General features: G+C 53.8%; 1 protein-coding gene and 1 long non-coding RNA gene across 2 annotated transcripts in view; both read right to left on the reverse strand.

Moving 5' to 3' along the window:
* The window catches only part of LOC115894809 (TBC1 domain family member 28-like), a 44,226-nt gene that overhangs the window by 20,431 nt on the left and 4,581 nt on the right, over positions 1-19,214 (reverse strand). The gene's annotated exons all lie outside the window — the stretch shown is intronic.
* On the reverse strand, positions 12,956-18,188 carry LOC104655274. The gene is made up of 3 exons (XR_004055002.1): positions 17,184-18,188; positions 13,650-16,065; positions 12,956-13,176 (listed from the first exon to the last, which is right to left on the reverse strand). It is a non-coding gene; the product is annotated as an uncharacterized LOC104655274 (long non-coding RNA).

Genomic DNA, 19,214 nt, shown 5'->3' on the forward strand with positions numbered 1-19,214 from the left:
GAGGCTCCGTGTTTACATCTGCAAAGGCCAGTTGCAAACACGCCAGAGTGCAACGCCCTCCCTCAGACCCAGGGCCATCCTCAGAGCAGCTGGGAGGCAGCCTCTACCACAGGCAGGTCGCCCAGGCAGCCTCCTCTTAGAGCTCTGAATTCCGGAGCATCAAATAGAAATGTGAAAAACAGGCTGGGTGCGGTGGCTCACACCTGTAATGCCAGCACTTTGGGAGGCTGAGGTGGGCAGATCATTTGAGATCAGGAGTTTGAGACCAACCTGGCCAACACAGTGAGACCCTGCCTCTACTAAAAATACAAATAAATAAGCCAGGCATGGTGGTCCACACAGGCAGACCCAGTTACCCGGGAGGATGAGGCAGGAGAATCACTTGCATTCAGGAGATGAAACTTGCGGTGAGCCGAGATCATGCCGCTGCACTCCAGCCTGGGCGACAGAGTGAGACTCTGTCAAAAAAAAAAAAAAAAAAAAAAAAGAATAAGAGAGAAAATAAATGCGATAAAATGTTAATAATGGGTGAATGTAGGTGAAGAGTATGTGGCAGGGTATTTTTTATTCTTGCAAATTTTGTGTAGGTTTGAAGTTATCTCAGAATAGCAAATGTAAGAATGATTCCTGCAGACACATGAGTGATTTCAGCTGTTCGCAGGGCTCAGGCAAGAAGCAGATCTCTCACCCTCGCTCTAATCCAGGTCACTTAGTCCAGTCCCTGAAAGCAGTGGATGGACAACCATGCCACCCTCTTTCTTCAAATACGCCTTGTTTTGTATCCTGCCCTTTTTGTGTAGCATTAGATCATGAGCATTTTCCTGTGCTATAAATATCCTCTCAAACATGTCGTTTCTTGTGGCTCCCTAGTGTTCTACCCATGATTTCCTCGGTTGCTCTGCCTTGGTGAAATTCAGTGATTCTTCTGCCTTTTCACCATTGTAAGTGATGCTTTGATGAACAGCTTTGTAAGTTCATCTGTGCTGCACCTCTGACCAGTCTCTTCTGAAAGAGTCTAAGGAAGGAGACAGGGACATGGACCACTGGCGTTTGAAGGCATTCCGTGGGTCCTGCCACACCGCCTTCCAGCATTACAAAGGTGGTCCCAGTGAACAACCCACCAGCACGGGGCCCCGCTCCACGGTGCCCCAGCAAGGCCAGTGTCCCTATACAGCAAAATTAAACCATTTGCCAACTCAAGGCACTCCAGATGGATCTCTCTGTTCTCTTTCATGACTGATGTGTCCATTTTTGTTTCCTTCAGTGCATGAAGACTGCGCATTTTCCCGGGACTGTCAGGGTGGTTTTCTTACCAATGTGTGGTGGTTGTGAGGGTTCAATTGAGTCGATGCCTGCAAAGTGCTGGCCCAGCGCAGGAAAAGCACCCAATGCTTGCTGGCTGTTTGCCATGCCACTGCCCGGGTCACAGGCTGGGTCTGCTGCTCGCTGTCAGTGCCACTGTAGCCAGGCTGCTCACCTCACTGAACCTCAGTTTCCTTCTCTGTGAAAAGGGAGCACCTTCCTCACAGGGCTGTGGCGGAGTGAAGGCAGGTAAAGCACTTAGGAGGGCGCCCTCCGAAGCTTGGCGCTCTACAAATGCTACTGGGATTTGCATAGGAAGGAAATTGACCCTTTGTCTTATTTATTGCCCATAGTTTCCTTCCGGAATCTGAAAGTGGAGTGTGGTGTGGCTGGCAAAGCAGACTGCCCAAGGGAGCCAGGAGAAGGGGAGGAGGGAAGGGGTGGGGGCGGTCTCCTCCAAGGCTGCTGTAATGCTGACCTAGAGAAGACCTCCAGAGTGGGGCATGTCCCACACTCAGCTGGCCCTTCTCCTGCCACCAGGCCTGGCACACATCGGGTGCTCCCTGAGCCATGTCGGGGAAGGATTGTCTAACTCTTGAAAACAGTCTAGAGCCATAAAGATAGTCCTGGTTGGACCCAGACCAAACCTCAAATTGGTCCCAAGGAAGATTTCACAACTTCCTTTGAGAGATGCCTTTCAGTGTCGCCCAGCGCGAGTCAGGAAGTCCTTCTTGAGAACTAACCTCAATCCTTCCTGCTCGCCCTCCTCATGCTTGGGAGAGGAGGCAGCAAGGAGGGGAGGACAGATGGGCCTCTCACCTCAGAGCCCAGATGAGGTCCCGAGAAGCTGAGGCTGGGCCCTGACTCAGCCTCAGCCCACACTATTTCCATTCCCTTCCTGTGACTCAACAGGGGAGGGGCCCTGGGGCCACTCACCTCTGTCTTCTCAACCTGCAACTCCCCCCACCCCTTCCTGGATTCCTGTGATGCAGGAATCCCTCTGGTCTGTGTGGAGGAACCCAGAGCAACTTGAGCCAGAAGTGGATGTCCAAGACGGCATGAGTCACCCCTCAAAATCAGGACCAGTGACGGCTTGAAGAGGCCACACCGTCTCCGGCAACCTGGCCACTTCTCACTTCTCTGGGAAAGTGGCCTGGAGCTCCCATGGCATCTGGGCCCAGCCTCTGCCTCTGACCTGCACTGCCCCCTGTGTCACCCACGTCCAGGGTGACCCTCATTCTGGCATTCAGACAGCTCCACCCACTGCTTCACACAAACCTCTTCCACCCTGGTTCAAACATTAACCAGCTGTGTGACTTTTTAGAAGCCCTTCCCATGTTTAAAAACGAAGCTGGGAGGATGCTGCACCGCTGCCATCATGGTTCTCACTGAACCGTCACAGGAAAAAGCATTTCTTGCACCATGGCTGTGTGCAGAACAGGCTTCCCACGGTTAAGTCCCCCAGCCTCCCAGAGACACTGCCAGTGAAATGCCATTAGCCTCAAGCATGGTTCTTGGTACCCAGCCCTGGTAAAACCATGTGTCTCAGGCCTTCTGAACCACAGTGCCCAGAGCTCTGGCTGGGTTTTGTCCCAGGGGACAAGACTGGCCAACCCCTGGCTGAGCTGGAAGAAAAGCTCCCTCAGTTGGCAGGGACCTGCCCCTGTTTCAATTTGGACTGAGTAAATGCTGACAGGAGCAGCCTGCATGCCAGGCCAGGAGGGACAGAGGCAAACTCTGTACCCCCAGAGAGCTTAGAAGCTAGGATTGGAAAGCATGGGAAAGGGTCAGACAACCAAGAGAGACAAGTGCTGTTGTCCATCAAAAGTAAACTTACTGCATTCTATAAACTAAAAACAAACAAATGTTATCCTGCATTGCATAGCAAAGGAAAAGACCAAATGACTCTGCCATGCAACAACTTAGATCAATCTCGCAGATAAAGTTGGACGAAAGAATCCGGACGCAAAAGAGCATGCACAGTATGGAATTCAAAAACAGGCAAAAGTCATCTATGGAGACAGAAGTCAGGGTGGTGGTTTCCTGGTGGGGCTGGTGGAGGATGGGGTTATTGATAGGAAGGAGGCACCAGGGAGCTTTCTGGGGTCCTGGAAATGTTCCATGTCTTCATCTGGGGTGTGATGACGGGGTGGACACATTTGTTAAAAGGCATTGAGTTGCACACCAACATTTGTGTGCTTTGCTGTAAATTTTGCCTCCATTTTAAGAAGAAGAGGAGGGAAGAAGAACCCATGGGGAGACCAGCGGGGATCCCCTGCTGCTGACTCGCAGGCATTGCCTTTGTGCCTTATGATTGTCGGGCCATTAAGGCCTCCTGGCAGCCTGGTAGACCTAGAAGTATCTATGCCAATAAGACACAGATTGTTGGCTCCACCCCCAGTTTCTGAGTCAGGAGGTCTAGTGGGGGGCCCTGGAATTAGCATTTCCAACAAGCCTGCAGGCCATGCTGAAGCTCTGGCCCAGGAACTGTGCTTTAGAAGAGACAGTAGAATGTGGTACTGGCTACAGCATGTGTTGTGAGATCCCTCCAAGCTGGGAAGGACCCAGGTAAGTTCACAGAGGAGGTGCCCTTGAAAGATCAATAAGATCTGAAAATGCCCAGACAAGCAGGGACTGCTGGTTCCAGGGAAGGAAGTTAGTGTAAGGCAAAGCAGAGAGGCTGGGAAGTGTGGCAAACAGCATTCCAGGCCTCAGGAGGGCAGGGCTGGCAGACAGATGTCTGAGTCCGTTTTGTGCTGCTATAACAGAATACCTGAGACTGGATCATTTATAATAATCAGACATTTATGTGGCTCATAGTTCTGGAGGCTGGCAAGCCCAAGGGTATGGTGCTGGCCTGAGTCCAGCATTTGGTGAGGGCCTTCTTTGCTGCCTCAAACTCACAGTCTCAAGGCCTTTTATAATCAGCATTAATCCAGGCGTGACGGTGGGCACTTCTTAACCTAAACACCTCCTATTAGGCCCCAGCTCCCAATACCATTACACTGGGGATTAAGTGTTGAATACATGCCTTTTGGGGGACACATTCAACCCACAGAAAGAGGACATGGAGGCTTCTGCTTAGGAGGTTTTGTTCTGCAAGATAAAGCTTGAAAATAGGAGGAAGCTCCAGAAAAATGGCCCTCCCCCACCCCCACTATGGGATTATGTTCCAAAGTCAGAAAGTGAGGCAGAAACCACGTGTGGTCGTTTACCTGTGACAGCCTGTGATTGGCCTATGAAGGTAGATAGCCTAGCTCAGGGCTAAAGGGCTGGAGCAGATGCTGAGTTCACTGGCTGAGAGCCAGGTAAAGCCATCCGTGTGCATTGAGTGCTTATATTGGATGATAAACCTGGACAAAGAGCCCTCCAGCCCTTCCCTGTAACAAGCAGGAGCCGGGCAAAGGGGCAGAGGTGCAGCACAGCTGGGTCTAATGTGGGGAGCAATGTGGGGCAGGGCCAGGAAAGGGGCCTGCAGCTGTTGGTAGGCAAGCAGGTAACAAACCCATTACAGTGGAGGTGTGCTGCTGACCGCCTTTCCAGCAAGCTCATGGGCCGCCTTCACAGCACTTTCCCGGCTGTTTTTTCAGTGTAATCTTACAGCTATTCTGTCAAAACACCATGTTAAACACTAGTTGAAAAGTCACTGTGTAGAATTACCATATAATCTAGTAATTCCACTTTTGGGTACATACCAAAAAATATCCCAAAATACCCCCAAAATAATTAAGCTCAGAGTCTCCAACAGATATTTGTTCACCCACGTTTATAGCAGCATTCTTTACAACAACCAAAAGGTGGAAGCCACCGAAATGACCATCAATAAACAAAATGTGGTCTATGCTCACAATGAAATATTACTCAGTCTTACAAAGGAATGAAATTCTGGCACATGCTACAATACGGAAGAACGTGAGGATATAATATTCCGTGAAAAAAGCCAGCCACGAAAAGACAAACTCTATATGATTCCACTTATATGAGCTAAGGGAAGGGGAATGAAGAGTTACTGTTCATTGGAGACAGAGTTTCAATTTGAGGAAGACGAAAAAGTTCTTGAGATGGACTGTGGTAATGGTTGCACAACAATGTGAATGTGTTAAATGCCACTGAACTGTACACTTCACAATGGTCAAGATGGTAAGTTTTATGTGGACAAAAAGAACATGCTGTGTTTGGCGAGGTGCAGTGGTTCATTCCCCAGATTGTTGGCTCTACCCCCAGTTTCTGAGTCAGGAGGTCTAGGGGAGCCCTGGAATTAGCATTTCTAACAAGATTGCACGCCAAGCTGAAGCTCTGGCCTAGGAACTGTGCTTTAGAAGAGACAGTAGAACGTGGTACTGGCTACAGTACTGTGAGATCCCTGCAAACTGGGAAGGACCCAGGTAAGGATTACATGCCTGTAATCCCAGCACTTTGGGAGGCCAAGACGGGCAGATCACTTGAGGTCAGGAGTTCGAGAGCAGTCTGACCACCGTGGTGAAACCTCGTCTATACTAAAAATACAAAAATTAGCTGGATGTGGTTGCGCATGCCTGTAGTCCCAGCTACTCAGGAGGCTGAGGTGGGAGAATTGCTTCAACCTGGGAGGAGGAGATTGCAGTGAGCTGAGATTGCGCCATTGCACTCCAGCCTGGGCGAAGAGCGAGACTCTGCCTCAGGGAAAAAAAAAAAAAGAACATGTTATGTTTGTATTTAGGATCTAGGTTTAGCTACGTCTAACAACAGTGGTTTTAACAAGACAGAGGTTCATTTCTCCAGCACACAGTCTAGGGGTGGCAGGCCAGGGCTGTGGTGGCAACTCTGCTCCATGCAGTCATTCAGGGATCCACCCTCCTCTCTCCCATCCCTAGGGTGTTTCTCTCGTCCATGTAGCTCAAGACAGTGTACCATCAAGTCCACATCCTAAACAGCAGGATTAAGAAAAAATGGAAAAGGGCTTGCCTCCCGCTTAATTTTTTTTTTTTTAAGAGACTGGGTCTCACTTTGTCACCCAGGCTGCAGTGCAGTGGCACCATCATAGCTCACTGCAGCCTAGCCTGGGCTCTAGGAATCCTCCTACCTCAGCTTCCTGAGTAGCTGGGACTATAGCCACATGCCACCATGTCCAGCTGAATTTTTTTTTTTTTTTTTTTTTTTTTTTTGTATTTTTCGTAGAGATGGGGTCTCGTTATGTTGCCCAGGCAGGCTTGAACTCCTGGCCTCAAGAGATTCTCCCACCTCGGCCTCCCATAGCTCTGGGATTACAGGCATGAGCCACTGTGCGCAGCCAGCTCCCACCTCCCTTGAAGCACTGTCATTTGGGGCCTCTGTTCTAGAAGGGGGTGCAGTTGCTGCTTGTTGTGTTGTCCGTCCCCTCCACAGGATGGCAGCTGCATTTAATCTCTGGTGGTCGCCACGGAGGTGCTCTTCTCAGGTCGGCCTTCAAGAGAGAAGACTCTGCAGGAAGTGCAGTCAGCTGACAGCCTCTAGCTACTTGGGGATCCTCCTCCACATTCAACTCATCCTGCCCAACCTGGGACCCCACTACTGGCCATCTTTGCTCCAGAGACCCCCTGGGGCTGGCTGAGGCTCCCCCGCCCAGCTCTTCAATGGCCCCTCTCCTTCACAAGCATTGTGCTTGGTGTGCTCCAGGCTCTCCCTGACTGCTCTGCCCCTCGCCCCTTTCTCCTTTACAGCTCCTTCTCCTAACACAGTTCTTGCATTTCTAACTCCAATCTGTTGTCTACTTCCCAGGTGACCTGAACTGACACTTTTGCCCCAGGTCATACCCCCAGCACACAGATGAGTGCCTACCACATAGTAGGTGCTCAACAGAATTTCCAAGTGAGCACAAAAAACACAGTGGGCAGTCAATACGTGTATGTTGAACTCAGCAAATTGCAAAGCAGCTGGGAAACAGCCGTCGCCGGCTCCCCTGAGCGTGGCGCTCCCGCAGCCCGTGTCAGCTGCGGTGCTTTGCCAATGCGAACGGGAATGGAGAGTTAGACCCAGGCCCACTCCAGCTGCTGGGCCCCTTGCTCAACGAAGCCCCTTCCTGCCACCTGCAGAGTGGGGTCTTCCTGAGCCCACAGAGGGCACAGAAGGAAACATCTGCTCCCGGCCATGCAGGCCTCCCTGGCATGGGCACCCTGAGAGTCCCGGTCCCGGGAGCCAGGAATAACAAAGAGGCTGCCAGGGCCAGGGCCAGGCCCCTGGGACTCTGGCTGAGGGCAGAGCATGCCTCCCTGGTTCGCTGGGCAGGAGGCTGATTGGGCTAAATGGGTTTTGTTGATGGTGACCCTTTGTTCCTCCATGGCGGCTCCATCTGAGGAGTGTTTTGGAGGCTGTTCATTCTCCCTGCTTCCCCTACTGCCGCCCCAGAGACAAGGAGAGCAGCCTCCCAGGGGCCTGCTGGTTTGTAAAAGAGTCAGGTGTGGGAGGTTGCATCACGTGCTCCTCTGGACTCATGGTCTGCAAGGATGTGTGACAAGTGTGGCTGTAGGTCGATGAGCTGTGTGTGGCTGGTAACGAGCAGTGGATGAGCCAGCGGGAGCAGCAGGTGGTCCGGGCCTCAGAGATGAACATGGGGGAGCTGGGTCTGGTGTAGGCAGGAAGGAGACATCAGCAGCAGCAGCCCCGGGGCATCGGGGCACGGGGTACGGGGGTGGGGGCAGAGACAAGCCAGAGATGCCTAGATGATCCATTCTGCCGAAATAACAACCTTGAATCCAGGGCTGGGCCTGGCTGTGGCTTGGCCTGGCCAGGGCTGGTGAGCAGCAGGTGTGCTGACTGCAGCTGAGAAGCCATTGGTGTCAGACTAGAGTCCCCGGGCTCTGCACCTGAGGCTGCTGCGAGAGGAGAGCAATAGGGGCTTAGGCATGTTGAGGAGGTAGGTGGGCACGTGGAGGTGGGGCTCCAGGAAGGGGACATGAACACAGCAGGTCTTGGAGCTTTCTCCTTCAGGGGCAGGGGCAGGGGCAGGAGGACGTCCACCTGGCTTCACCACAAAAGGGCCCGAGAGCATGGCATGGAGGGAGAAGCAGATCTAGAGAGAACGCCGGCTAGTCTGCGTAGGAAGGGGGAGGAACAGGTTGAAGAGGGAAGAATTCCTGACGCAAACTCTGAAATGACAAAGGGAAAGAATGATAAATCCGATTACACAAACATGAGCAACTTCCAAAGACCAATTACAAAAACAATCACAAAGTCCCCACCAACACGGCTGAAAGTAAAACAATTAGTGGAGAAGAAATGTTTGTCACCTGCAGACCATGGCAGACAGAGGATTTTATTTTAAAGCACGCTACAAATCACTAAGAAAAAAGCCCCAAAGAAACAGCAATCTGGAAAAGGACACAAAGAGGGAACGTGCAGAAGAGGAAGTGCCAGCAGCTGCCAAACCGACGGTCCACAAAATCCTGGATCAAATGGGCAGGAGACGACATGACAAGGTGCCACTCTCTGCCCATCGGTTTGGCACAGATTTAAAAACAAGGACCTGGTATTTCCAAGGGAAAGAACCCTGTGGGTGAGGGCATCAGTTGGACAATGCCTGTCAACTTCTAGAATAATCATGTGTGCTTCCTTTTGATCCAAGAATCCCGCTGGAGTGGATTATTCCTGTAGAAATGTTTGCTCAGGTGTGCGAAGATACCTGTATAAGACTTTTCATCTCAGCATTGTGTGTGATGCTGATGCCACAGCATGGTGCCAAGATACCTTCTGGAGAGGACCGAGAAGGCCTGGCCAAGTTGGGGGCCGTGGTGCTGTGGTCCCTGCCTAGAGGATGCCTGGCTGGTGCAGGGCAAGAGGGAGGTGGTCCTGGAGGCAGCGTTGCCTTGATCTAACCACAGGAGCGCACTGGACAGGGGTCCTGTGCATGTGGGATCGGGGTCCCCCAGGCCCCATATGCCCCCTCGTGCCCAGCAGCATTCAGCAGGTGTCTTAGCCACTCTGACCTCCATATCCGATATCCTCTGTGAAATGGGGTGTGACAGAACTCCCTCTTGGACTCCTGAGATCCTGGCATGTGTAGCGCTGTGTCAGGTGCAGTTCTAGGCCCTCTACCTTCACTGGGCTTAGGTAGCCTCCTACCAAAGGAGCATGAGAAGACACAAAGAAGCCGAGCAATTGCCTGAGGTCACACAGCTGCCCAGTGGCCGCAGAGGACACAGCTGGTGTCCCATCCATCAGTCACCAACCCTCCCCATGCAGGATTCGCCTCTTCATGTCTGGGACGCCCGAGCAGGATCCTTGGGCTGCTTCTCCCAGCTGCAAGGACGGGCAGGCTCCACAGCTGGAGGCCTGGAGAGTCCCTGCCCCAGGAGAGGGTCTCAGCCAACAGTGGCTGTGGTGGTGGTGGACAGCTACTCCAGCCCTTGCTCCTCAGTGGGGCAACCTCTGGGGCCTGCTCCACACTGTCTCCCAGGGCTCCCCGCAGCACGGAGCCTGGCGCTTCACTGGTAACTGCCTTGATAACGCATACTTTACTCACTTCTTCCCTTCCCTGCCTCTCGTGCCCTCCCCTGGGGCTTCCTGCATCTCCTAAACCAAGCACTTGCTCTGGAATCCTTGTCCTGGGGTCTGACTCTGAGCCGTCGCCCGAGACAGTGACAAAGCCAGAGTTGGGCCAGAAAGTCGGGTTCCAGAACCTACTTTTTAAAATTTTTTGTTTTTGTTTTGATTTGTTAAGTAAAGAGGCAACGGGATCTTGCTTCGCTCTGTCATTCAGGCTGGGGTGCAGGGGGCAGGCAGCCTCGAACTCCTGAGCTCAAGCCATCCTCCTGCCTCAGCCTCTCCAAGCACTGGGACTGCAGGTGTGACCCACTGCAGAATCTGTTCAGTGGGGCGGCTGGACTGGTTTCGACCCACTGGACTGGTTTGCAAAACTCCCTACCCGGCACAGTCTCTGGACATTTTCCTAGATTGTGACAAGGGGCTGCTGCCAGGGGAGAGTGAGGGACCCTTAACCACCTGTGCCCCTCTGTCCCTGGGTCAGAGCCTGAAATTTATCGCACCCACCAACCCCAGGGACAAAGTCCTCTGCACAGGGCAGGCAGCCACCCCTGGACCAAGGCCTCAGGAAGGTAAAGAAGCTGGGTCCCCCCGTGCTCATCACCTGACTTTGGTCCCGGGCAATCGGTCCAGGGCTCCTCCCACCTAAACTGGTTCCTCCCAGCCCCATCTAGAACCTGGGGGGGGGGGGGGGGCGGGGCGGTGCAGAGGAGCCTAGTGCTTAGGTCAGCGGCGCCACCTGCTGGTGACCATCAGGAGATGCTGGCACATGGTTCTCTGCTGGATGCCAGGCATCCACTCTGGAGTATCCAGGGCTGTCACCCAGGAGGGCTGTCTCGCAGGAGGGCTCTCACCCAGGGAGGCTGTCACCCAGAGAGGCTGTCACCCAGGAGGGCTGTTACTCAGAAGGGCTGTCACCTAGGGGGCTGTTTCAGGAAGGCTGTCATCCAGCCGGGCTTTCACCCAGGGCTGTCATCCAGGGGGTCTGTTACCCGGGACTGTCACCCAGGAGGCATGTCACCCAAGAGGGCTGTCTGCCATTTGGGTTGTCACCCAGCAAGGGCTGTCACCCATGGCTGTTAACCAGGAGGGTTGTCACCCAAGGCTGTCACCTCTGGCTGTCACTCAGGAGGGCTGTCACCCAGGAGGAGCGGCTGCCCACCTACAGGTGCCTAGGGGCCCTTAGATAAGATCTGCTTCAAGCTGCTGGGGTGTCCTACGGCAGTCATCACACAGTGTTACAAAGGGGGTTTAACACAACAGAAGTTTATCCTGTCAGGCCAGAGTCCAGGATCGAGGGGTCGGCAGGTTCTGGCCCTCCTGGCCCCTTCCCTGGCTTCTGCTGGTGGCTGGAAGCCCTCAGTGTTCCTGGGCTCTGGATGCAACCTCTGCCTCCGTCTTCACGTGGTCTTCCTTCCTATGTCTCTGTCCAAATATCTCCTGCCTTATGATGATACCAGTCACTGGGTTAGAGCCCTCCCTAATCCAGCAAGACCTCATCTTTCCTTGATCACATCTGTGAAGACCCCATTTCCAAATCAGGTCACGTTCACAGGTGCTGGATGGACATGACTTTTGGGGAGGTTGCTACTGAACTCAGTACAGAGGTCAGTTCAAACACAGCCCTCTCCCCTCAAAAAAAAAAAAAAAAAAAAAAGGAAAATTTCCCACCAGAATGCAGATTTACAGCTTATGCTAGAAAATCAGAGCTGCCTAATCAATCAGTGTAATCCATTGCATTACAAGAATGAAGGGAGAAACATGATTTTTTTTTCTCTGTTTTTGAGACAGGGTCTCCTTCTGTCACCCAGGCTGGAGTGCAGTAGTGCGATCTCAGCTTGCTGCCACCTCCACCTCCTGAGCTCAAGATCCTCCCACCTCAGCCTCTTGAGTAGCTGACACTACAGGCATACACCACACCACCATGCCTGGCTAATTTTTGTATTTTTTGTAGAGACAGGGTCTCCATGTTGCCCAGACTGGTCTCTAACTCCTGGGCTCAAGTTACCTGCCCATCTTGACCTCCCAAAGTGCTGGGATTACCGGTGTGAGCCACCACACCCAATTGATAAAGCACATTTATTAGTTTATAGTTTATACTTTAGAACAAAGATGATAACAGCCCTTTCCCAAAACAAACGTCCTTCTCTCCTGGGGACTAGACTGCCTTTGTAAGACTAACAAATTAGCCACAAGATTAGAAATTATGGTTTAGGACTCATGCAGCTGGAGGCTACAAGATTCTGCCCTTCCCCAAATTGCTCCTGGGAATTACATCCCTATTATAAAACCTAAGATTAGTGCTTGAGAGATTTGCACTTGATGGATCAACTGGCACCACCCAGATTGATAAACTGACCCATCTGATTTTATGGCTCTTACCCAGGAACTGACTCAGCTCAAGAAGACAGCTTCGACTCCCTGTGATTTCATATCTGACCCAAGCAATCAGCACTCCCCACTCATTGGCCTTCCCCACCACCTACCAAATTATCCTTCCAAACTCTGATCCCCGAATGTTGATGGATCATGCAAATGGAGACTGATTGGAGTATAACTCTGGTCTCTCCTACAGCCAGCTCTGCATGAATTACTCTTTCTCTATTGCAATTCCCCTGTCTCAATAAATTGGCTCTGTCTAGGCCACGGGCAAGGTGAACCTGTTTGGCAGTTACAGGGGCACCCCTGCTTTCCTGGGGTGTCCACCACAGAGTGTGGAACACAGGTGTGTGGGCCTTTCTGGCAGCTGCCTGTGGTTTGGCCAAGCCCTGCCTCCCCCATGTCCCCCTGGGCTCCATCCTGTCTCCACTTGCATTTGGGGTGGCTGCTGCTCTGGGAACATTAGAATCCAGAAGAGAGATGGAGCCACATTAGTTTTTCTCAGGCATCTTTCTAAATGTTTGTATCCAAGTGAATCTCCCTTACTCACTGTGGCATTGCCTTTCTAAGCAATTACCTCTGTGCCTGCTGCTAAAGAACTTCTCACAGCAGCCCTGGGCACTACCATGGGCATTAGGTCCTGTGTTTGATGTGCTTTTGTGATTTTACTTTGTTAGAACCAAATACTTACATGATGGGTTTGGGAATCTCTCTTCTTTTAGCTCCCGATCCAATAAGAAATTCAGGAAACCAGTTTGTGACAAACTGCATCTGGCCACTAAGGGAGCCACTGGATGACCCCAACACATTCACACCAGTGTATGAAAACTTGCCTGCATTTTGGAGAAGATAAATGGGCTTTCCCTCTTCAGATGCTTGAAGGCAGCGCTTTGAGCCGAGTGGAACGTGACCTCCCTCCAGCCCCGGGGCCCTCGGTGGACCTGGGCTGCCGGGCAGGCACTGGAACCTCCCTGGATGTTCCCTCCTGCACCAGCACCACTGCAACATAGAGACCCAAGTGTGATTTATTTTGGCTTGGTGTGTATGCTTTTCATTGTGTAAAACTGCTGTTCTTTTGACAATTCAGAAGACTGTTTTGTTTACTATAACTTTGAAAACAAAAATTGTAACAAAAACATTCCTATGACTGTGCTGTGGTTGGAGACTTTATTACCAACATATTTACACCTTCCTTTCCCCTCTCATTTTCAGGAGCTGTTTCAGGACTCCTCCTCCTCCCCTAATAACTTTGAGTCTTTCTCATGTCATAATAAAGCTACATTTTCTTCTGAAAACTGGCAGGTTCTCCCTTCCGAACACAGACAGCTGAGGAGAGGGTGGCAGGAGGGAGAAGAGCAGCCAGGGCACACCGGCCTGCATGGGGCCGTTTCTGGTCGGAGTCAGTGGCCAGAGCTGCAGCCTGCCTTTGTGCCCAAAGTCTTGTCTGGGTGTCAGGAAAGCCACGCACTCACATTTCACCCCTTTCCGTGACCGGCTCGCTGTTCGATGACCCTCGTTCCTTCTTTTTTGAGCAGGAAGGTGTCATCTAGGACTCTGTCCTTGGGTGTGCACGAAAGTCACCTGAGGCCCTTGACCTACAGGAATCCTTGCCAGCCTTGGATTGCAAGACCCAGGCTATGGCACAGCAATGTGCATTTTGTAGCAAGCTCCCTGCTTGATTGGAGAGTCACAAATGGAAAGAAATACTGTAATCAGTGGAGAGAAGATGTGCACAACTATTCAAGCGCACAGTTCTCTGACAGATCACAAGGTGAGGGTGGACCTCTATGACGTTGTCTCCCAGCCACCCCCACATACTTCCCCTCCCCTCAGCAGGTCAGGAGTCTCCTGCTTGGCCTCATCTTCGATTCTGAAGCCTCTGAGTTCTGAATAGTTCTGCCCCCTCCTTTTTCAGATGCCTCTGTGGGAATACTTTGTTATTTGACTTTCTTTGCATGAAAACACCAAGAACACCAGAGAACACCCTGGGTTTCAGACTTAGCCCTGTCTCCTCATATTAAATAGAGCCATTGTTGTATTCCCCTGGGGGAAGCTTCACTCTGCCTAGGTCCTCAGACCTTCCAAGCAGCAAAGCTCCATTTCTTCAGGACAGGCATAGGAAAACTTTGCGACTGAGACATTCAGTGCAATACTGAACATTGTCCACTTTCACACCTTCACTCTCAGAACTACACCTTCTGGCTGTCAGAGAGTCAGCACTGGTATACTGGTGTACTGGTTTCCAGTAGAAAGCGTAACATTTATCTTGTAAGACAAATCATCACTTCAGGGTAACTGAGCGATCCTAAGCCCAGTTGCTTCCAGGTGGCGGCTGATGTAGTGAGAACAGTTAGTTCCCTGATCAGGGGCCATGGCTCCATGTCCCTCACTGTGAATAGGGTACCCTGGTCACAAGCAATGCCCTGTGGGCTGCTGTGATGGCAAACAGGCAGGGCCAGCGAGTCTGTGTCCAAGTAGGGGCTCCCTGCAGTGAAGGCCGATCTCAGCCCTCTCCACAGTGCGGACAGCCTGCCCACAGGTGGCCAACCGGTCCTCCTGGGAAACAGTGCCAGCCCAGGGATCGACCAAGTCTCTCATCAGCAGATGGGGCACTTGGCAGTGGTGTCAGCCCGGTCAGCCTGGTCAGGGCACGAGCAGGATGCTGAGTCTCTTGAGTCTCATTCCTGTCTGATGGCCACTTTGTGGGCCCATCCAGCAAGCATGGTGGCCAGGGAAAGGAGCTGGCTCCATCCACCTGGCGTGCCATTTTCCCCACCTCAGGATCAAGAGCATCCTCTGCAGGGATTCTCTTTGGTGGGAACATGGGAATGTAGATGAAACTATCTTCACAGTCTGAGCTGCTGAGGCAATGACTGCAGGGCGCCCCCGCCCTCTGGGAAGCCGAGCTGGATGGCGCTTGGCAGTGCTGCCTGCTGTGGCTGCGACAGGGGCTAGGCTGCAGGACAATGCTTCCAGGAGGGGGGTGGTGCAGCAGGAAGGGCTGGGAAGCCTCCAGGTACCATGTTGGCATAGTGGACTAGGGCACTTGGGGCGCTGTTGGGCCAGGCTCCGGGGTGCAGACTGCCTGCACTGCAGCAATGAGGCCGGGAAGAGGCAGCAGTGTTCACAGCTGTTGACCCCCTTGAGCCAGCCCCCCACATCCTCATCACTGCACGGACTCAGTGTCTCTGGCCTGGCTTGCCCAGGTTCTCTGATGTGAATCCTTAACGGCATCAGGGCTTGAAGTGCCCTGGTCCCCTGCGTGGTCACCTGGAGGCCTACGGTGCCCCTCTCCTCCTAGGACTCGGGTTGAAGCCAGGTCCCACTGAGCCTGGGACTTGGGCCCTGGAGGAGGGACTCTGACCCACAGGTGGGGTCAGGGGCCCCAGGGCATGCTGTTGGCTGGCTGGGGCTGTGGGAACCCCATGCTCAGCCTTCCCCCCTGAGGCCTTGATGGGACCAAGTCCCCCATTGAATGGGATTTCTCAAGGCCCACAAGCCAAAAATATAAAATAAAAATAAAATAGCAGTAAAAACCAAGGTCCAACAGCCATCTGGGGTTGTAAGGCAGCTGGGCGGGTACTGCCTGGGCTCCTTCCATTCCAAGTTCTTCTTCTACCAAGGGGAGTCACAGGCAGGTGCCACCTTGCTGCTGGGGTGTCTCTTGACCGGCCTCTTCTCTGTTATAAGCCAGGGCAGGGCCTGGTGTCAGGGTCCCAGTGGGCTCGCTGGGTGGGGTCTGTCTTTTTGTTCCAGGGCTGTCCACAGATGATGGAGAAGTGACAGAGTCCCAGGAGCCGTGCTCAAAATGGCAGCACAGGAAACACGGACTCCCGACATGCGGGTCTGTGTGGAGCTGTGGCATAGCGTTCCCAGACAAGTGTTTCCCTGTAATACAAAGCCTGACCTCACCAGGGGACAGGCTGCCCTCATCTTGAGCTTCTGGGCCCCTCAAAGAGTGGCTTGCTGCCCTGGGTTCTGGGGAAGCCCCCTTGTGCTGCTGGGCCTTAGCCTCGGTCTTAGGGATAGTCCTGTCCAGCCAGGCTGGGGGAGGACAAGGCTTTTGTCCCAGGGGGACTGATGGCATGAGCTCCTGGAGCTGAGCTGGTGGGGTGGGGACAGCCAGTCTGTCCCCCTCACAGAAGGGCCCAATGCCAGGGGTCACCCTCGAGGACCCTCACTCCATCTTAGCTGAAAAAAAGAAACAACATCTTCACCAAGCCCATCAGGTCCCTTCAGGGTGGGCCCCACAGACCTGGGCCTCTGGAGTCCTCGGGGTCCCTGTGTGGCCCCCTGGCCTGACACTGAGGATGCCCTTGCAGGCTGCTGATCCCAGGGCAAGGGCTGTGTGTAGCCTGGGGTGGGGGAGCTTTCAGAGCACCTTGCATGGGGGCCTGTCTCCACAGCAGGTGAGAAGTAAATGGCCACAGCTTCCCCTCTGCCCTCCAGTCCGTCCACCCCATGCCAGGGCTGGACCGATCCCATGCCCAGCTGAACTCTTGGTGCTGGCTCTGCGTCAGGGCTTCCCCCATCCCCTCTGCCCAAATCCTCTCTGGGTCAGGGACACTGATTCTCTTGTCCCCCTGGCTTGTTGTCCTGACACCCTTGGAGGGGCACTCAGGAGTGAGGGGCCCTTGCTGCTCTCTGAGGTTGCTTGGAGGTGGGAGTAGGGGCTTCCACAGCTGGATCTCACTGCCCCAGTGCCCTTCAGGGCCCTTTGAGGGGGTGAGGGGGACAATGTGGAAAGTCGGGGAGGGGTGTTATGGGGTCCTGCCCATGACCCCTGCCTGTCCGCACAGCATGTCCAGCACACACACACACACATGCTCTCAGAGCCTGCCCTGAGGACCGGCAGACCCATTTGAGTTTCTTAGAGTAGAGGAGGAAGAGGAGGAAGAAGAGGTGCAGGAGGAAGGCCAGGTAGGAGGGCTGGTGGGGCCTGGGCACTCCCCACCACTGACTGTCCCAGAGGGTGACTTGGGAGGGGACCCGGTGCTGGGGCTCACCTGGGGGTGGCAGGTCCCAGTGTTTCCTTGTGAGTTCCTTCATGGAGGTTTGAAGGTTCCTGAGGACTGTGTTGTCCTCCAGGGCCCAGCTCTGAGAGAGTCGCTCCTGAAACTCCCAGATGGTGCTCCAGGAAAGCTTCATGGGGCACTCTAGGGACAGGGCGGGCATCAGGCCAGGAGGATTCCCTGGGGGGATCTGTGCCTGCACCCAATTTCAACCAGGCCCACCTCCCACTAGGTGGTGCCTGGTCCTTCTTGGCCACCCTGGGATCCAGCTGTGCACAGGAGGTGACAGCTGGGGAAGGCTAGGCAGGGAAGTGCTCACCACACTCCTGACTTTCATCTGGGTCATGTCGAGGGTGGACTCAGTATGATCATGCCTTGCCCAGCCCACCAGGCCAGACCCCCCTATCAGGACAGAGGAGAGAGTCATGGGGACAGTGGGAGGACACTTCCCTCAAGCCAGTTGGGAACTGTCCTGTGTGTTCCCTCCCCTGGTCACCCTTGGGCACACAGGACTTACCCCTGTGAATTTTGAATGATGCATGCTCCAGGGGCGTCAGTACCCGCTCGCCCTCCCAGATAAACACATCCCACAGTTGCAGGGTGAGCCCGAAGGATTTCTGTGGGGACAGCAGGTATGGGAGGACCTTGCCTTTCCAGGCTGGGGCTGGTGGCCTGAGCAGGGCCCACCCTGGAGTCCTGGGGACCCCTCTCCATGGGATGAGACCCTCCCATAAGACTGAGTCAGACAAGGTCCTGTAGCTCCTCATGGGGGACTCATCTCAGCAGCGCTGCGGCTTCCGGAAGGAGGGACTTCCTGAGGATTTGGGGCTTCCCAGGGTCCTCCCAAGTCGGGTCCTGCCCTAGTCTTCCCACGAGGCTGGGCCTGAGTCCTGGCCTCTGCCGTGGGATGCCCCTCTTGGGCAGGGCCTGGCTTGTGAGCCCTGCAGGAACCTGCCTGTGCCTTCTGCGAGCTGGGGGTGAACCAGCTCCTGGAGGAGCTGGACCCCTGGGCTGAGGGAGCCGGGCACTGCATCCCTGGGCTGGGACAATCAATCAAGCGGTGAACGCAGCTTGCAGCTTTTACTTGGATGTCAGTTTTCAAATCAGTGTGGTCAATATCTGTGACACTTTGGGGATGTGTGGTATGAGGCCACCGAACTTTGTGAGCCACGGCCCATCTGACCTCCAAAGTGGCTGTGCCCTGTCGTGTTCCCACCAGCCATGGGTGAGAGTTTCCAGGGCCCCACATCCTCCCTAGTATTCTGGGCTGTCAGTGTTGCCTGGGAAGGCTCCCGAGTCCCATCACCCCGCCACCTTCCTGGGTAGTTGTGGGTTGTGGAGAGCACTTTTCACCATTTTGCATAACATTTTTTGCTGCCTTCCATCTCCTTGGAAGCCACCTGGGTTCTGGCCCCATATGTCCCAGCCCGGCCCAGGGCTTAGAGTCCGGGAAGTGCTCAGTCCATAATGCTGGCTGTTGCCTGGGCCAGGAGAGCCCTTGGCAGCTCTGTCACTCCTCCTGGGTGACCGTGGCCTCTGCCCTGGGGAAGCCCTCATCCCTCTGGATCACCCCATATTTCCTGGGACACCTGCAGCCCCCATAGGCCTTACTTGACTCTGAATCCTTCTCTAAACATTGTGTGGTTCTGTAGGGTGCTGCTGACATCTAGCTGGATGCGGTGGGTGATCCTGGAGGACCTCTTGCCCTTCTCCTTCATGACCCGTAGGGCAGGGCTGCGAGGAGGAAGCAGCCTCCGAACAGACCAAAGACTCCCTGCCCCTGACGGCAGTCATCCCACAGTCAGCACTTCTGGAAGGAAAAGAAGGTTTCCTTCTGCAGAAAGCTCCTTTTTTGCCTTGTTTCTGAAGCCAGGGAGGTCAGTAGAGCCCAGCGCACCTGTGGTGCCTGAGTCCCCATCTGTGCCCAGCATGTGCATCTGAGCACAGCCCCCACCCCCAACCCGGGCTCGACGTTCCCTCCAGCTGGAGTCCTGGGCTCCTGACACAGCCTGGCCTATTTGTCCT

This window comes from Rhinopithecus roxellana, chromosome 19 (assembly GCF_007565055.1).
Source record: "Rhinopithecus roxellana isolate Shanxi Qingling chromosome 19, ASM756505v1, whole genome shotgun sequence".
Classification (NCBI taxonomy): Eukaryota; Metazoa; Chordata; class Mammalia; order Primates; family Cercopithecidae; genus Rhinopithecus; species Rhinopithecus roxellana.